Source organism: Myxocyprinus asiaticus, chromosome 28 (assembly GCF_019703515.2).
Source record: "Myxocyprinus asiaticus isolate MX2 ecotype Aquarium Trade chromosome 28, UBuf_Myxa_2, whole genome shotgun sequence".
NCBI lineage: Eukaryota > Metazoa > Chordata > Actinopteri > Cypriniformes > Catostomidae > Myxocyprinus > Myxocyprinus asiaticus.
The window spans coordinates 3,126,649-3,147,276 of NC_059371.1; the positions used below are offsets into that span (position 1 = coordinate 3,126,649).

Genomic DNA, 20,628 nt, shown 5'->3' on the forward strand with positions numbered 1-20,628 from the left:
GATTGTCAGATTCATCAGCCAATCAGATTTATTTATTTGTTCTTGGTGGGTGTGATCTTTAGGATATGTCCCAGTCGAGGCCTTCTAGCTGGCCTTGAGTGACGCAATCACGCTTTAATTGATGTACGTAATTTGAAAGCGAAGAGCGAGATCTTGCTGACGAGTCAGCTGTCATCACTGCCGCTATCGCCATTGAGAAAGAGATCCTTATGGATTTAAAAACCTGTGATATTCTGCATGATCGTGCAATTGATTAATTAAACAGGAAAGGAGTGCTGATTTTCACTTCAAGTAAATCGGTAAGTGCTTTTTGTATTGTTATAGCAACATCAGGAGTTTTCTAAGTGTAAATTAGGCTGGCAGGGGCATTCAGTGTCAATTTAAGTTTTGAAAACTGTGTACTTTTACAAAACAAATTATTGCAAGCAACATTTAGATCGCAAATATTATTAGATAGCTTTTTCCTGGTATTAGACCTTCTTGGTTTTGGCTTTCATGCGTGGACCTTTTTTAAATATGTCAGTTGGTATTATTATTTGGCTGCGATGTAATGTATGATGTCCATAGGCATAGGGAGTCTTATTAATTGTGAAACAGTGTTTACTTAATGGCATGAATCGCACTGAAGGCCAAGACTTAAAATGCAAAGGGCCGCCACTGTACAAATTATAACATAGATCTGGTGGACCTGATTACCTAACAGCCATTGTAAACCAATACAAAATAAACAGCAAGGTTTTATATACTAAAACACAAAAATACAATCACATATTTTCAGATATGTACATTACTAAGCATTTTGTAACTGAATAAATGTTGGCATATAGCCTATATTTCACCCAGAGGGGCACCTCAGTCCATTTGGGGAAAGGGGCAGTTGCACGGACATGTGTGCTTGCCTGGAAACAAGTAAATCAAATCAAATCACTTTTATTGTCACACAACCATATACACAAGTGCAATGGTGTGTGAAATTCTTGGGTGCAGTTCCAAGCAACATAGCAGTTGTGACAGTGATGAGACATATACCAATTTACAATAAACATCAGATTAACACAACACAATTTAAAGTCTAATATACACATAATTACACACAACACAATATACAAATAATAACATACACTGTACAGTATACAATACACACAATATAGATACACATTATTCAATAAAAAAAGTATATATAGTATATATATAATGTACAGTAGGTTGTATTGTACTGTATTGACATTCAGGCTGTCGGTTGATAGTAAGTTGTTAAGAGAGAATATAATATAATAATAATATAATTTCTGACAGTCCGGTGTGAGATATAAGAGTAAGAGTAATAAAGTGCAGTGCTGATGTATTTAGATCGTGGGAGATCAAGAGTTCAAAAGTCTGATTGCTTGGGGGAAGAAGCTATCATGAAGTCGGCTGGTGCGGGTCCTGATGCTGCGATACCGCCTGCCTGATGGTAGCAGTGAGAGCAGCCCATGGCTCGGGTGGCTGGAGTCTCTGATGATCCTCCGAGCTTTTTTCACACACCGCCTGGTATATATGTCCTGGAGGGAGGGAAGCTCACCTCCGATGATGTGTCTGGCAGTTCGCACCACCCTTTGCAGTGCTTTGCGGTTGTGGGTGGTGCTATTGCCGTACCAGGCGGAGATGCAGCCAGTCAGGATGCTCTCTACAGTGCAGGTGTAGAACCGTGTGAGGATGTGGCTGTTCATTCCAAACTTCCTCAGCCATCTCAGGAAGAAGAGGCGCTGATGAGCCTTCTTCACAACGACTTCAGTGTGGATGGACCATGTGAGTTCCTCGGTGATGTGGACACCCAGGAACTTGAAGCTGCTCCACTGGTGCTCCATTGATGGTGATGGGACTGTGTTCTCTGTCTTTTCTTCTAAAGTCCACCACAAGCTCCTTTGTCTTACTGACGTTGAGGGAGAGGTTGTGCTCCTGACACCAGTGTGTCAGAGTGTGCACCTCCTCTCTGTTTCATCATTGTCAGTGATCAGATCTACCACCGTCATGTCATCAGCAAACTTAATGATGGCACTGGAGCTATGTGTTGCCACACAGTCATGTGTGTACAAGGAATACAAGAGTGGGCTGAAAACACAGCCCTGTGGGGCTCCAGTGTTGAGGGTCAGTGATGAGGAGATGTTGCTGCCTATTCTAACCACCTGGCATCTGCTTGACATTAACTCCAGGATCCAGTTGCACAGCGAGCTGTTTAAGCCCAGAGCCCGGAGTTTCTCATCAAGCTTGGAGGGCACTATGGTGTTGAATGCTGAGCTGTAGTCTACAAACAGCATTCTCACATAAGTGTTCTTTTTTTCCAGGTGTGAGAGAGCAGTGTGTATTGTAGATGCAATGGCATCATCAGTGCAGCAGTTGTTGCAGTAAGCAAACTGCAGTGGGTTTAGTGAGAGAGGCAGCACAGAGCAGATGTAATCTCTAATTAGTCTCTCAAAGCATTTGCTGATGATGGGGGTCAGAGCAACAGGACACCAGTCATTTAAGCAAGTGACTTTGGATTGCTTTGGAACAGGCACAATGGTGGATGTTTTGAAGCATGTGGGGACTATAGACAAAGAGAGGGAAAGGTTGAAAATGTCCGTAAAAACACCAGCCAGTTGGTTCGCGCACGCTCTGATGACGCAGCCCGGAATGCCATCTGGACCCGCGGCTTTGCGGATATTCACCCGTCGGAAGGATCAGGTTACATCCGCTACAGAGACGGAGAGTGAACTAACCTCTGTAGCTTTGGCCGCGAGAGCTCTCTCCGCGAGGGCGGTGTTATTTCCCTCAAAATGAGCATAAAAAGTATTTAGCTCATCCGGGAGAGATGCAGCAGTGTTCATGGAGGAGTTTTTATTCCCTTTAAAGTCTTTGATGATGTTAATTCCCTGACACATGCTTCTAGAGTTGGTGGTGTTAAACTGTCCTTCAATCTTGTTCCTGTACTGACATTTTGCTGTTCTGATAGTTTTTCGGAGGGCATAACTGGCTTGTTTATACTCCTCCGCGTTCCCGGAATTAAAAGCAGAGGACTGCACATTAAGTGCCGCGCAAACATCACTATTAATCCATGGTTTCTGGTTCGGATAGATCTGTATTGTTCTGGTCGGAACGACGTCCTCTACGCACTTTCTGATGAAATACATTACGCTATCAGCGTAAAGCTCGATGTCGTCATCAGAGGTGGACCGGAACATCTCCCAGTCCGTGTGATCAAAACAGTCTTGTAGCGTAGAGTCTGATTGGTCCGACCAGCACTGGATCGTTCTGAGAGTGGGTGCTTCCTTTTTCAGTTTCTGCCTGTAAGCAGGCAGAAGCAGAATGGAAGAGTGGTCTGATTTGCCAAATGGTGGTGGTGTAGTGGACTAAAGCACTGAACTGATAAGTGGAAGGTTGTTGGTTCAATCCCCATAGCCACCACCGTTGTGTCCTTGAGCAAGGCACTTCACTCCAGGTTGCTCCAGGAGGATTGTCCCTGTAATCAGGGCACTGTAAGTTGCTTTGGATAAAAGTGTCTGCCAAATGCGTAAATGTAATGGTGGGCGGGGGAGGGATTTGTAGCCATCCTGGAAGGGAGAGTAGCAGTGGTGCAAAACCTGTTCCCCTTGTGTGTTGAAACTTATGTGTTGGTGGTATTTTGGTGCGACTGATTTGAAACTGGCTTTATTAAAGTCCCCGGTCACAATGAACGCGGTCTCAGGGTGCACGGTTTCCTGCTTGCTTATAATCCCATACAATTCCTTGTGTGCCCGGTCTGTGTCGGCTTGTGGCGGGATGTACACAGCAGTGATAATGATCGCTGTGAATTCCCTCCGGAGCCAGAATGGTCGACACAGAAGCATGAGAAATTCCAGATCAGGAGAGCAGAAAGACTTGATAGAATGTACGTTCCTCTGATTACACCATGAGTTGTTGATCAGAAAACATACACCACCACCTCTGCTTTTACCTGAGCGGACAGAGCGAAAGTCCTCTCGAGTCTGGAATCTCCGCAGACATCCAAGTTTCTGTAAGGCAGATAATGCAGCAGTCCTTCGTCTCTCGTTGGAAAGAGATCCACGCTTTCAGCTCGCTGAGCTTGTTATCCAGAGACTAAACATTTGCCAGTAGAATACTGGGTAGCAGGGGTCGATTTGCGTGGCATCTCACTCTGATGAGAACGCTGGCTCTGTTTCCCCTTTTCCTCCTGCGTTTCTGCGGCCGTGCAGCCCAGACAAAGGGCTCCGCTTGCGTGTTTGTAAACAGCAGGTCGGCATTGAGGAATTTGAAGTCCAGTTTATGGTGTGTAATTGCTGAACCGATGTCCAAAAGTGTTTGTCTGTCGTAGACAATAAGGCAGACAACATCCAAGACAAAAAAACATAAGAATTGTAAACAAAACAAACAAAACACTACCATGTTGTGTCGGAGCTCGCAACGCATTAGCCATACTCGTCGCCATCTTGAGTCCAACCTAAGTAAAGCCTACTACAGTGAAATTTCATGTCGGTGAGGGATTTGAGCCAACATTTTTTACCGGTGAGTGTGAGCGGTACTTGAGTGGAGTGTCCGCTTGGGCCGTGAGCGGTTTAGCGGAGTGTACATGCATGGAGCGGGTTATTGAGCAGAGTGTCACACCTCTCCGCTCACATGCTCTGGTGTGAGGAACAGATTTAAGTCTGTATATTTACTGAAAATCTTCACCTCTGCTGTGACTTTCATTTCAAATATGGTGCCATTAGAAACACTGTATCAGATTGTAGTCCACTTCAGCCTTAAATTTCTATTTCTGTCTATTCTTCAATTGTATGGATCTGTTTTATAGTAGGTACAATGAGGCTAAAAGCAAGGGGGTTAAAATGTGCTAATGAAAAGTGTATCAACATTGAAAACATATCTTTTTTTTTATAGTTCAACATAATTTGTGTAAGAAGAAATAATAACGGATGTTTGTGATGTTTGAAAATCATTTTTAAAAAGTGGTGGCAGGGAGATTGTAATGTAGATTCCAGGGCAATAGTTATAGTGCAAAATATTTATAGTAATGCTTATTCAAAACATCCACTTCAGAAAGGATACATTATTTCCTATTAATTTCAAACACATCTGAAGTATTCTTTAAACACATTTATCTCCATTATTATTAGATCAGTCAATAACAGCCACTTTGAACATTGGACAGTGATCGGAAGTAAACAATTATAGTGTAAAGGACTTAAATATTGATCTGTTTCTCACCCAAAACGATCGTTTTGCTTTAGATGACATTGATTTAACCACTGGAGTCTTATGGGTTACTTCTACATTTGTCTTTCCTTTCGGAGCTTTTAAAGTGTTGATCACAATCCACTTGCATTGTATGGACCTACAGATCTGAGATATTCTTTAAAAAATCGTCCTTTGTGTTCAGCAGAAGAAAGAAAGTCATACACATCTGGGATGGCATGAGGGTGAGTAAATGATGAGAGAATTTTGGGGTGAACTATCCCTTTAACAACCACACTGATGGGCAGTTGCTTCACTACAAATAGCAACTCATTTCTGAGTAACGAGGTGGTAGCTTCGCTAGTTTTTAAATCAAGTAGCTTTTCAGTAATGAAGCTATATTTTTGACTATATAGCGGCGTAGTGTTGAGAAAAGCTACACAGTTACATCATACCTTGTACCCGGTGTTTACTATCGGCAGTTTTGAATTGAAACTAAAGATGTCCGATCACAAATGAATCACTCATCTGAGTCGGTTCTTTAAAATGAATTGGTCACACGTGATAGGAAAGCTGTCTGAATCGGTTCGCGATTCAATCTGAATGACTCAGAAAGCTTGTGCGCGCGCTTCTGAATCATTTGTGCGCGCTCTCACTTGCCAATAAGCTCACTGAGTATTTTATAACACGGAAAATAAAGATAACACTGGCTGCAGTGGATCTACAATCAATGGAAACCAAACCTGCAAATGTGTCCTATCGTTTGTCAGCGATGAAGGTCTTTATAAAGTTAAACACGTTTGCAGCTTGTAAACGACTTTTGCAGGTAAATACATTTTCCAACCAAAAGAGTCTCAAAACATTTATTAGCCTACACGAAAACACATAAAAAGTACCATGGCATTACCATGTTTTTTTGGACCTGTACCATAACATAATGGCAGGCTATATTAATATGGTAATCATATAGCGAAGTACTGTGGTATTTTTTAATCACCTTGAAGCACCATGTAAATACAATAGTACAGGTGTATCTCAAATTAGAATGTCGTGGAAAAGTTCATTTATTTCAGTAATTCAACTCAAATTGTGAAACTCGTGTATTAAATAAATTCAATGCACACAGACTGAAGTAGTTTAAGTCTTTGGTTCTTTTAATTGTGACGATTTTGGCTCACATTTAACAAAAACCCACCAATTCACTATCTCAAAAAATTAGAATACATCATAAGACCAATAAAAAAAATAAAAAAAAACATTTTTAGTGAATTGTTGGCCTTCTGGAAAGTATGTTCATTTACTGTATATGTACTCAATACTTGGTAGGGGCTCCTCTTGCTTTAATTACTGCCTCAGTTCGGCGTGGCATGGAGGTGATCAGTTTGCGGCACTGCTGAGGTGGTATGGAAGCCCAGGTTTCTTTGACAGTGGCCTTCAGCTCATCTGCATTTTTTGGTCTCTTGTTTCTCATTTTCCTCTTGACAATACCCCATAGAGTCTCTATGGGGTTCAGGTCTGGTGAGTGTGCTGGCCAGTCAAGCACACCAACACCATGGTCATTTAACCAACTTTTGGTGCTTTTGGCAGTGTGGGCAGGTGCCAAATCCTGCTGGAAAATGAAATCAGCATCTTTAAAAAGCTGGTCAGCAGAAGGAAGCATGAAGTGCTTCAAAATTTCTTGGTAAATGGGTGCAGTGACTTGTTTTCAAAAAACACAATGGACCAACACCAGCAGATGACATTGCACCCCAAATCATCACAGACTGTGGAAACGTAACACTGGACTTCAAGCAACTTGGGCTATGAGCTTCTCCACCCTTCCTCCAGACTCTAGGACCTTGGTTTCCAAATGAAATACAAAACTTGCTCTCATCTGAAAAGAGGACTTTGGACCACTGGGCAACAGTCCAGTTCTTCTTCTCCTTAGCCCAGGTAAGACGCCTCTGACGTTGTCTGTGGTACAGGAGTGGCTTAACAAGAGGAATACAACAACTGTAGCCAAATTCCTTGACACGTCTGTGTGTGGTGGCTCTTGATGCCTTGACCCCAGCCTCAGTCCATTCCTAGTGAAGTTCACCCAAATTCTTGAATCGATTTTGCTTGACAATCCTCATAAGGCTGCGGTTCTATCGGTTGGTTGTGCTTCTTTTTCTTCCACACTTTTTCTTTCCACTCAACTTTCTATTAGAGAAAATTGGGCCTCTGATTATACATCCAGTAATTCTGTGTCTAGCTGCTGTATTTCTGTACTGTATAGATGAATAGTATACTGTATGTATGCAGAGATTTTATACAGAAATGTGCGAATGAAATTATGTTTAAATGGGTATGGGTTTGTAGAGGTAGTAGTCTAAATCTGAAAAATAAAATGTAAAAATAGTGATTTTTCATATTGAACACGTGTTTGTAGAGGTAGTAGTATAAATATGAAAAATACAATGTAAAAATAGTGACTTTAAATGTTGAACACTTGGGTTTGTATAAGTAGCATGTCTAAATATGCATTTATTTATTTTTACGTGTACATACAGTATTGCACCTACTGTATACTGTATTGCACTAAACTGTAATGTACTGTAGCTTGGCTTTGATAAACATCATGTGAATATATCTTTTAGGTGCCTTGTCTATGACGGTATGCTCCGTGCATCTGCGGTTGAAAAAAATACGAAGTAGCAAGCTACTTTTGGCATGTAGCTTGAAGCGTAACTTGCTACTTTCTCTAAAGTGTAGCTTTTAGCTTAGCTTAACTAATATTTCTGTTGAGTAGGTTGTAGCTTAGCTTCCTACATTTGAGTAGCTTGCCCAACACTGCCTAGCATCCACTCAGAACACCTTTGCAACTGCATACCAAAGCCCAAGCAACTACCAAAAACATCCTAGCAACTGCAAGGCAATGGAATATCAACAACCCATCCATCAACAAAACACATCAGCAACCTCATATCAATGAATTAACACCCATCCAGAACACCTAAGCAACCTTATAGAAACATGCTAAAAACCACCTTAGCAACCGCATTTGCAATGCCCTAGCAACCACCCAGAACACCATTGCAACTGCCTACCAAAGTCCTAGCAACCATTCAGAACACCCTTGCAACTGCAGAACACCCTGCAACCCACCCACAACACCCTAGCATTGCAAGGGCAAATAATGTACCACTCGCATTTCCTTTAGAAAATGTAAAACTCAAGTATAAAATTTAGTTTTCCCTGGAAAACTGTCAAAGTTTTTTCTTGTTGTCTTATTCCCTCAAACCACCATAGGCATCACTAATGGGTGGGATGGGTGGGACATGTCCCAACCACTTTTTGCCTTGGCCAATTTTGTCCTTCTATTATGCCCAAACAATGGTTTGAAACCAAATGCTGAACACAGACACGGAGAGGCAGAGAGAGAGAGAGAGAGAGACATAAAATAATATTTATTACAGACTGGAGATATAATGAACGATGAACAGATAGGTAGTTGAGGCTGAGGGCTGGGCAGGCTGGCAGGCAGGCAGGCAGGCAGTAATGGCAGAGTGGAGCAGTGAGCTGGATGGTTTGGCGTGGCAGGCTTGATAGAGAGTGGATCACTCTGGAAGACTGAACCATCTGGTAATGAATGACTGACAACTCTGGGTTTAAGTAGAGCAGGCATGTGATGAGATGATGACTTGCAGGTGAGATGTAATCAGCAGGAAGTGCTGCCACGCCACCAGAACTGACCAACTCACAGACAAACAGGGAGACACAGACAAAGAGAAAACAGATGGCAAAAGCCAACATCCTGACACCTTAGCACATTGTGAAATAGTTTTGTCAGGAGAGTGTCTAATGCAGAGGAAACATTGCCACTTCTTGAGCAGCAGTGTTCATTTTGTTCGTGTGTTATAGTAAGTGGCGTTCTGGCACTATAATTTTTGATTTTGATTTTGATTGTTATGATGAGTGCTCGGTGCGGCTGTTATAAGGAACGGTGTGTCACAGGTGACAGTGGCAATATTCTCTTGTGCAAATAAATGCACACTATACTCCACTGTTGCACAGCTTGCGCTCTTGTCCAGTTAAATCCCAAAGCAAAATGCAAACAACGGTGTCCCAATTCATGATCTACATCCACTGACGTACAGATGTAATGGTTTATTAAAATAAAAAGTTCTAATAGGGCGAAATTAGAACCGTGAACTCCTTGTTGTAGAGGCGAAAACAAGACGAATCAGTCACCATGTGCAGCATATTGTTATCCACAGGCAAACAAAATCCTGGACCAGCAGTTGCAGATATATAAGTTATCAAGGTAATAATGTGAAATATTTATCATAGTACTTAAAGTAGGAACTTTTATTTTGACACCATAACACATATTACTCAGCAAGTTAGCTTGCTGATGATAATGGAATTTTGGTCAAATACAAGCTATTTTCAAGGTGTTAAAATCTACAACATGCATAGAATGGTTGCTGATATACATAAATGAATATGACCAAAACAGCAAGCGCTAACAATTAGCTGTATTTAGAAAAATGAACAAAACCTGTCATTCACTTCAGAAACTGTACTCTCCTCCTCCATGTTTAAAGTTTAGGACTCCTCCCATCTTGGAAGCTTGGGTATCCCAGTCATAATTACAACTTGAGGAGTCGTTCATGTGCAGCTTCCTAGTGGGAAACTTGTATTTACGATAATTCTGATAGTACGTGAAGGCAGCATAAATCTTGGTAACTTTTGCACAATGTAAAAGTTAAACATTATTTGACATACTGTATAAGTGTTGGACCCAGTTTGGTTGAAGTGCTTAAGATAGCAGCAACTCATGTGTGTTTCAAATGCCATTTCCCACAAGTGAAAAAACGACAAATGCTTCAGTGTAGAAAAAAAAAAAAACATAATTATAAATCAGGATAAATTTGAAAAAGCATATTTTTTGCAACGTTTTGGCTATCCGTCCACACCGAGACAGCGTTTTTGTCTAGCAAAAACTGAGATTTTTGAAAATGCTCTCCCAAGTGGATACATTTGAAAATGCTGTATTTGCGTTTAGTCTGGACTCTTAAAATTGAGCTTTTAAAAAACAATGACGTATTTGTTTTTATGTGACACAGTCATGTGATCCAATTAAACCCAAAACAATCAAGATGGCGGCGGCCCATGTTGTAGTGGTGTTGTTGTCTCTGCTATCCACTTTTATAGCGCTAAAGAAAAGTGTTACTCTGTAAGTGTTACAACCTTCACATTGCATTCTTTCAAAGGTGACGGAAAGTTTACTCAGAATTGGTGTCTGGCGGTAGAACATGAGAACAATTGCATTTCAGAACGTAAATGGAATGGCGAAATTTTGTAAATGAAATGGACGTGCCAAAGGAACAGCGTGAAAACTTTTCTAGATACTCTCTGTATCTTCTCAGTGAGCATGCAACATAAGAGGATTCAAGCATATCCGACGCTTTAGAAAAATATTTAACGCATATGGGCTTTTTTGTACAATAAAAAATTGTGATACTGTGTACATTGTAAAATCTGGGTCCTAAAGCACGTCCAGTTGAGAAGCACTGTTGTAGTGCATTTGCGTCCAGGTCTTGTCTTTTCCTCTCAAGGGGATCTCAGTCCACTTTTGACTGTGACAGGGTTGAATGGAATGTCAACTCCCTCCATGAACCGTCTTTAAACACAGTCCAAGCACAGAACAGCTGTAAGAGGACAGTCTTGCTTTACAGACCTGAACAGGGCCTCGTTTCCCAAAAGTATCGTAAGCCTAAGTAGATCGTAGAATCCTTCTTACGATTCATTATAGTTTTGCATCCCATTTCCCAAAAGCATCGTAACTGAAGTAGTACTTGAAAATGCTCGTAGATTTACGACTGCTCTGGAGTAATTATACAGCGCTAAGAACATCGTAAGCATATAGACTTATGCAGACACCTGCAGGACAAATGCGCAATTACACCTGATACAATTTAAACACCTATAGCTACACGTTATGCAAATTTAATTTCAGTATACATACGTTTTATTTTATTATTATTTTTAACCGATAAGGATAATAATAATAATAATAACAATATTAAATGCAGATAGTGGTTAGTCAATATTGGATGAATAGATAAATGAATAAGTAAACAAAGTTATTTGTGGACAAGTTGGTAACAACAAAGTGGTGGCATGATTGTTGCAGAGAACTGTAAAAATTACAATCAGAGAGAGAAGGAAAAAAAGTCAGTAACTTGCTGCCGTGCATGAAAATCGTCCATACAATATATTGGCTCCTCATCTCCTCTTCCTCTCTGACACCTAAGGGTGCTCTCACCCGCACCACGGGTTGTGTAGTACCGCACATGTTGTGTAGCATTACTGTAACAGTTATCATTTTTGGGAGTAAAGAGCAGATCTCCCTTTAATTGGTGAAAATCCCTAAAGCGCAGCTTCCACGTGTCTCCTTATTTTGCGCTCCGCAATAACACTGTGAACCTCGTTATATTCAATTAATGCTTGTTGTCATTAGCAGGACTATACACGGGTTCTCCGCTGTCTTCACTGATCCTGGAAGCTTTAATCTTGACCCACAGAGCAAATTTTGAAAACAAAATATTAAAATGCACATCTGATGAATGAAGCCGTGATTGAGTAAAAGAAATATCGTTCTGCACAAAATGATTGCAAAACAAATGCAGTTATTTGGTGAATTAAGCTGTACATTTAAGAAAATATTTTAAATATTTCCAGCGAGCTAAATTACAAAAGTGATTAAAGTTACGCACAAATATAATGAAGTTGGAATGATGAGCAGCACTATACGGTCACATTTCAGCACTTCACGTTTATGGACAGCAACTCTCTTAAGTAGCACTTTAAGCACGTTCTTGCACGTTCATGTTAAGTGCAGTTTTGGGAACGCACATAAAAAAAATTGTTTAGAAACAAACTACAAAACTTATGCATTTTAATTCTTTCAGATGAGAGAATTTTAAGATCAAGTTTACCTCCTTTTAGATATCTAAATGTTGACTCCTCCTACACACACACCCTGTTTGAGAGCTCTAGGATAGAGATGGGCTTGCACTGCAGGAATAACTGCAGCTGTTGATAAGCGTGGCATTATGGGAAAACCCATACTGTTATTTTGAGCTGCGCCTTCAGTGCTCAACCAAATCCCATTAGCTGTCTGCCACTGCCCCGTCCACTTATTATTTTCTTCTTATCTTCATTCATATATGATTCACCTTGCCACAAAAATGCTATCTTAAGCAATATTTATTCTCAATCAAGAATACTGCTGCTGTTTCGTCATGAAGTACAAGAGAAATGTAGCACAAATAGAAACAGAGATGGACAATGCAGCATCTGTTCTAACTGACCAGTGGACAAAAAAAAAAAAAAAAGAAATTCAATACACACACTGACACACACGGTCACTTTATCAAAAATGAAACACATTACAACATACAGCAAATCACAAAGGAATGCTCCAGTAAACACTTCTACCTCTCAAATTGATCTCCATTTCTCAGATGAGCATATAATGACAGGTGCTCCACAGAGAACATTAAATCCCTCTTATATTCTTGTAATTTGCCTAGGGCTTAGCTAACAGTTATAAAGAAATTTGTCCTGTTCTAGATGAGAAATGAAAGGAAATGAAAAGAAAGGAAAGAGAAGGAAAGGAAAGGAAAGGAAGGGAAAAGAAATGAGAAGAAAGGAATGGAATGGGGGGGAAAGAAGGAAGGGAAAGCAAAGTAATGAAGAAAAAAGAAAAGGAGAGGAAAGGAAAGGAAGGGAAAGGAACAGAAATGAGAAGTAAGGAATGGAATGGAGAAAAAGGAAAGGTAAGGAAGGGAAAGCAAAGTATTGGAGAAAAAGAAAAGGAGAGGAAATGGAAAAAAAAGGACAGCACTGTAAAATAAAAGGAAGGGAAAATGAAAGGAAATAAGTTAGAAAGAAATGAAATGAATGGAAAGGAGAAAAAAGAAAAGGAATGGAGAATGGGAAAGGAAAGGTGAAAAAAGGAAAGGAAGTAAGAGGAAAGAAATGAAAAGGACAGGAAAGAAAAAGACAAAATGTAAAGGAAAGCAAATTAAAGGAAAGAAAATTATGCTTTAAAGGTCATTTCAGCCATTGTAATGTGTCAGAACGTTACTGAAATTACTTAAAACCTGAAATACAAATCAAGTCCTGCAAAAGGTACTGTTTTCTCAGAAGTACTTAGTGCTTCGCAAACTTGAACCATGCCAAAACTGTCTAATAGTAAAAAAGCAAACAAGCAATGATTTCACCCAATAAGTATTGGCATACTAATCATTCATAAAGTATAAAGTAAACTGGTGTTTGTGGATAATCCCACACACTGGTATTGTCTTGACTGACAGCAGCTGTGTTTGTTTTTGTTATCAGTCTACATACACACGAAAAGATGATCTAACCAATGTATGTATCTATACATCCATGTGGCTATTAAAATTCTTACATTCATGTACACTCTCATGAGCTGTCTGCATTCAGTCCCTGTCTGAGCTCCATTTGTATGCACACACGTATGTCGCTCAGATATAAATACCTCTGAGCCTCTGAGTGTATGTGTGTGATTTAAACAATGAATGGTGCAGAGACACAGTGAGATAGTGGACATTTTGTGGCACAGAAGACCCTTTTTCTGGCTATAATATATAACATTACACATTACATTAAAACTAGAGAGAGCGATAGAGGGGAAAATGGCGGAGAAGCAAGAAAAACAAATTTAGTTGAAAATGCTGTCATCATTTGCTTAACCTCATGTCGTTCTAATCTTGTGTGAGCTTCTTTATGTGGAACACAAAAAGTGCATTTTGAAGAAAGTTTGCAGCTCTTTACAGTGAAAGTGAATGGGTACAGGGTCTGTCAAACTCGAAAAGGAGCCATATGATAGTTTTGTGTAAGGACCAGACTGAAATTGAAGTCATTATTCACTGAAAATCTTGCTTGACAGGCACCATTCACTTTCATTGTAAGTAAAAGAGCAGATTGGACATAAATCTCCTTGTGAAGAACTCTGAATATATAATGCAATTTGCTCTGCAAGTAAATTTATGTTGTATTATGAATGTCTACGTGTTTTCACAGGAAAACAATCCAAAAATACTGAAAAATGTAGACAAGAAAAAAATACAGAGCAGATACAGAGAAAAAACAGATGCAGAGAAAGAGAGAGAGAGAGAGAGAGAGAGAGAGAGAGACGTTAGGAATGACTTGCATTCTCGTTGTATAAAACAGACGTGAAAGCAAAGTGACAGGTAGGGTTGCACTGAGTAGCAAACGGCCTTGGTGAAATCTGACATGCAAAGCTCACTTCTCGCTCTCTCCGTCCGATCTCTCCCAGATTTATCCATACGGCTGCCAGCAGCACATTCACAGCGTGCTAAATATTATATTATTTTTCCATGTTAATGCGAAGCCCACCACCAACGGCCCTTAAGCTTCTCCAGAGCTCATCACTTATGCAACCTTCCCTTTAAACTGAAACTTTAATCAATATAGAGGCCATTTCACTGTAGAAGTGAAGAAAACACACAAAACACTAGATATGTACAGTGGTGCATGCCTGTGCTTACTGCTCTAAGTGTAAAAAGCAATAAAGCAAAAAGCGATTGACAGTCTTAGCCAAACTTCACAGTCTGAAGGGAATCAATAAGGTGAAGTTTAACATGATTCAAGGATGGTCTTTAATAATTTGTCGAGAGCTCTGTGGGGAGAGAGGGAACTGGCTTTTTAACACACCAATTAAACATGAATACATCCTTCTCTTATCACAGGAAAAACAAAAATACACGAAAGGGAGCATAAATCTTGGCTAAAAGATGGGCAGTGGCCTCACATTTCATTCCAGACCAGAATGCTATTATTTTTTCTGTGGAACACAGAAAAGGAGATGTTAGGCTGAAAGACGTAAGAAAGACGAAAGCAAATTTTGGTCTGTTTGTTTCACAAAGCTATTGTATAGCTTCAAAAGACATAGAATATAGTGCATAAGTCATATGGACTATTTTTATAATATTTTGTGGTGCTTTATGGAGCTAGTCTAGGGCAATGTAATTAGGGGAAATGAATGACAGTAGCAGCACTGTCCTCAGAGCCTGGGGAGAAGAGTTACTGTGTATGTGTGTGTGTGTGTTCATGTCAGTTTCCACATTTTGTCTTTCAAAATCACTCAGCACACTACTTAACATATACATGCTTGAGTTTCTCTTACACAGACATGTATAGACACTGTATGTGCTCACAGGACATGTTGAGGGGCTTGTGGGTATTTATAACTGCCAGACATACATTCACCTGTCATTACTATGAGAAGACCATCACAACATGTGAGACATGTTTGAAATTAGGTGACCTCACTTACACACTTACACAAGCACTGTGGGTATCCTTAAGTGAACAGCACAGTGTAAATGACGGCCAAATGTTTATTACGTAAATCAGCTGATCTGTCTTTACCACTGTACATTCTGTCTATACAGTGAACATTGATACATGTCAAGTTACATCATGAAGTAACAGTAAACAAATTCCATTTATAATGCTGTACACCAATATTAAATGAAATGCCAATAATAGACAAGCGTCAGTTATAGGGTCAGAAAAAGACATCATGGGTCATGAAGCATGGCTTATACAAGGGAAAATATAAAACAATTGATTTAAAGTTGTTGATTACAAGTCAAGGAACAATATGTTTTGTTTTATTGCAAAATATTGAGATACATATATGCAAATATCTAAGTATTTTGATAGTGTAGGGGGAGCGACTCCATTGTGTCATTCACAGTGCGTCATGGGTTTGGGAGGTCACTACAGAGCTCTTTTGGTGCACTTTGCTTGCTGTTCTCTAATTGGTGGATCTTTCTATCAGAAAGACTCGAGATTGGAGTAAATGCGAATGAAAGGATACATATATCATTTGGTGTAAGCCCCGCCCTACAGTTCAGCATTCCGATGCTTGCTTGAGCCATCAGATCCTGCTGGGGTGATGACAGGAGGGGGGTGGAGCTTACCCCCGCCCAGGACGGGACCTAAACTGGTGGAGATGGGTATGATGGTGGGTGAAAACACGGAAGTTTGTGAACAATGAGAGGCAGCTGAGCAGGCTTATAAAGCGGAGGCTGTATTGTGACTGGATGAGATGCCTGATAGACTGAATCCCGAGATCTTCCTGCTAGAACTATGCTTACACATACATTTCTCTTCAGGATCATTGGTAGTGTAGTTCTTCACTGGGAATTCCACTATTAAACATCATTTTATAATAATTAGGCTGAAATAACATGGACTGATGGCTTCAACAGAAGCATATACCATCGATTTACAACCTCGGAGCTCACAGCAGGTCTGTCTTTAAAGGTTTTCAAGTTATCAGAAATTAATTCACCTATGGAGAAAATGAATTAAATTTTTACTTCAGGAACCAGACTGTTGCACTCGATACAGTTATGAGGAGTGGTATTTTGGACCAATGAGAGTTCACAGTGGGTGGGGCCACCCAGAGATAGAAACCAAGTGATTAATAAAACTCAGATTTACATAAAAGAGATAGCTTTATCTCTTGCTGCATTACTGCAGTTAGGACATGGTTTAAGTTAGTCATATGAACAGTGGCACAAGTTTGAAATCACTGTAAATTGTGAATCAAAAATAGACAAAAACATATTAAATATTAATTTTATATTTTTAATAGTGATTAATAAATAATAATGAATTACTATGCATGCCAATTAGGTATTCTAAGGAAAGAATTTTAAAAAAATGGTGTTTAAATACATTCTGAATATTATCGTATCGCTGCTTTGAGTATTATATAAAACAAAACAAAAAATATTACAGACAGAATGAAAGAGACTGATGTATTTTCCAAAACACTAGTGTCGCTGCATGTGGAATAGTCTTGTTAACAGAGCATAAACTGCCATTCCTACCTTACTGACAGATGTTGGTGATCCGTTATGTCCGATACAAGTTTATGGAAGACTTTGAAATGTGAGAGCCATCAGTCTTGGATGAAGAGATTCATATTAAAGGGAGCGATAACAGGAGAGGATGAAGAGAGAGGAGGAGGGGCTGGCGCTCGCAGTGCTCGCTTCCACAGCGACAAGAATTCAACAGTGTAAGAGATCACAGGCACTCTCTCCCTCTTACTGGCTCGCTCGCTCACTGTGCTGTATTCTCAGCCACCTCCACCCCCTCTCTCTCTCTCTCTCTCTCTCTCTCTCTCTCTTCCTCTGATTGTAAGTCACCCTGCTTTGTGTGTGACTGTCTATGGACACATTCATTGTCTCACTTTGATTCAGTCCGCACACGTGCACTTATGTTTGCATCTGCCCTTAATCACCTTGATTGGAATGCGTGGGGAGAGAGAGTTTAAAAGATCATGGAATGGAAATGATACAAGGGAAGACCGGTGAGATGAGAACGGACTGGAGAGGAACGCAGGTGTAGGGGCATTTGGCAAAGTGAAGGAGGCAGTGAAGACATCACTGGAGTGTCTGGTCGAAGCACTGCCATTGCACTGTCCAGTTCAACAGAGGCCCGATGTCACTGTTTTGGTAAGTGAGACGTCCGAAGGATCCAACACAGAGACAAAAGCAACTGATTGGAGTCTACTGATTTGCCAAAAACACTGGCAAAGACGTTGAGGAAGTGTTTAACAACGAGTGTGTTGCTGTTGAACATAAACAAGACAATAGAATTTATGTCGGTAATAAAAGAGAACATTTACCATTATGTCAACCTGTTTTAATTAATGACAAATTTGTGGAAATGGTTGAAAATTTTAAATATCTTGGACTGGTTTTAGATTGTAATCTGACTTTTACTATAAACACTGATCACATCTATAAGAAGGCAATGCTTATACCTTCTTAGGAAGCTGAATAGCATTCAAGTGAGCAAAGGTATTTTGGAAATGGTTTATATTATTTTGGTGGAGAGCATCATGAAGTATATTATTACATGTTGGTATGGAAACATAGGGGTCAAGAACAGGAATAAATTAACAAGAGTTGTGAATATTGCAAGTAAAATAATTGGGAAGCCACAAAGACAGATTTCAGAAATATACTGTATTTAACTCAAACAAAGAGGAAAGCCATGTTGATAGTTAGGGATCCTATACATCCTCTGTATAATGAATTTGAAAGATTGCCTTCAGGTCGACAATATAGATGCCCAGAGCCACTAAAAATATTTTTAAGAAATCATTTATATCATCTTCTGTTGTTTTATTGAATATGTAATTGTTGTTCCCTATCTGTCACTCACTCGACATTGTGTCGATGTAGTGACACTAGGGGTCACTCTTGGGAGCCTGAAACACCTCTGGTCTTTGATAAAAGGCCAATGAAAATTGTCAATTTTATTTGCAATGTATTTGCATACCACTCCCCCAAACATACGGGTATTAAAGGAGCTGTATGCAACCACTCATTCAGGTTTTGTGCTGAGGAGCCGAGACAAGGCCCCGGCCATTTCAGCGGGTAGTCCAGCGTTGTGGCAGGAGGGACACAACATCTCGTTCCCTCCATCAGGGTATAAAAGGAGGTGGTATGCAACCACTCATTCAGATTTTCTCTTTGGAGCCAAACGGTTGATGCTCACTGAGCTGAATTCCCACGGCAGTTCATTCACCTCTGCTGAATCTGACGGCACATTTCAGCGGCTTCTCCCCCCTCTACACTGGTGCACTGCAGAGAACACCCCTGGGCGCTTCAGCAGAAATAAAAGAGTATATTCTAAAAAAAGAGTATATTTCTCTAAAAGAGCGGCACATACGGAACATCTTTTTAAAGATGTGTCTTTTTAAAGATGCCTTTCTGTTTGTGTGTTATTCCTGGTTGCGGTCGTTATCTCTTGCCTTCTGACGGTCACGATCGCTGTCTTTCGTGTTTGGGCGCTGCCCACATGGAGACAGCGTTCGTGGATGGGTCATGTACTCATTGCGAGAACATGTCCGTGGCAACAATGTGGTCGCGGCTTGCCTTCGTAAGAAAGCAAACCACCCCAGCGGCTCCCCTCCCCGGTCCTTCTACCTACGGGTATGAGGCCAGCGCGGCTAGCACTGGGGGCGATTTGGGGAACCCAATGGGACCACCTCCGCCAGGTATCCCCCCACAGACCTCCCATTCCCCAGCACATTCGTCTGCCCCAATCGGGCTTCCGGATGAGTCTGCCGGCTCGTCTCACGGTGAGTTCGACCGTTTGTTCGGAGCCCGCGAAGGTGATGAGCTCTCGAGCGCAGCATCGGAGAGTGGGCTCGTCCAGTCGAACACGGAAGCCTCAGCTGGGCTCCCCCCCTCGGGTACGATCGCCCAGTCACAGGCTGACGCGGAGATGACGGACATGCTTTCCCGGGCAGCCGCGAGCGTCGGGCTAGAGTGGAATGCTCTGCTCTCCCCTGAACCCTCGCGGCTCGATGATTGGTTTCTGGGCTCGCGGCGCTGCTCACAGCCACGCCCCACCCCAGTTCCTCTCTTCCCGGAAGTGCACAAGGAGCTGACAAGGTTGTGGGAGGCACCTTTTACTGCCCAGTCCCGATCTTTCAGCTCCCCCGCCCTCAATACCCTCAGTGGATAAGGTGCTTGTAATGCACCTATGCCTCGATTCTACCTCGACACAGACCCTTCTTGCGGTTTGCATTTGAGGGTCGGGCGTATCAGTACAAGGTCCTCCCTTTCGGCCTGTCCTTTTCCCCTCGCGTCTTCACAAAGGTCGCAGAGGCAGACCTTGCCCCATTAAGGAAAGTGGGCATTCGCATCCTCAACTATCTCGACGATTGGCTAATCCTAGCTCACTCTCGGGATGTGTTGTGTGCACACAGGGACCTGGTGTTCTCGCACCTCAGCCGACTAGGGCTTCGGGTCAACTGGGGAAAGAGTAATTTCCTCCCGGTTCAGAGCATCACTTTTCTCGGCTTGGAGTCAGACTCAGTCTCGATGACGGCGTGTCTCACGAACGAGCATGCATAGTCGGTGCTGACCTGTTTGAAGGCGTTCAGACAGAAGACAGCAGATCCACTGAAACTGTTTCAGAGGCTCCTGGGGCATATGGCATCCTCAGTGGTGGCCACTCTGCTCGGGTTGATGCATATGAGACCGCTTCAGCACTGGCTCCAGACTCGAGTCCTGAGATGGGCATGGCACCACAGGACACATTGCGTGGCCATCACGCTGGTCTGTCATCACCTCTTCAGCACTTGGACCGACCTCACATTTCTATGGGCAGGCGTTCCCCTAGAGCAGGTCTCCAGGCGTGTCGTGGTTACGACAGACACCTCCAAAACGGGCTGGGGCGCTGTATGCAATGGGCCCCTGGACGGGCCCGCGGCTGCATTGGCACATCAACTGCCTCAAGTTGTTGGCAGTTCTGCTCGCCCTGCGGAGGTTTCGGCCGTTGATCCAGGGCAAGCATGTGTTAGTTCGGACAGACAACATGGCA

The 20,628-nt window shown here is 41.5% G+C and overlaps 1 protein-coding gene across 1 annotated transcript in view; it reads right to left on the reverse strand.

The window, feature by feature from the left end:
* Nucleotides 1–17,234, reverse strand: part of opn7b (opsin 7, group member b) — a 92,222-nt gene extending 74,988 nt beyond the window's left edge. Inside the window, exon 1 of the mRNA XM_051659859.1 lies at nt 17,115–17,234. The gene's annotated coding sequence lies outside the window, so the exon portion shown is untranslated. The remainder of the gene's footprint in view (nt 1–17,114) is intronic.
* Between the last annotated feature and the right edge of the window lie 3,394 nt (nt 17,235–20,628).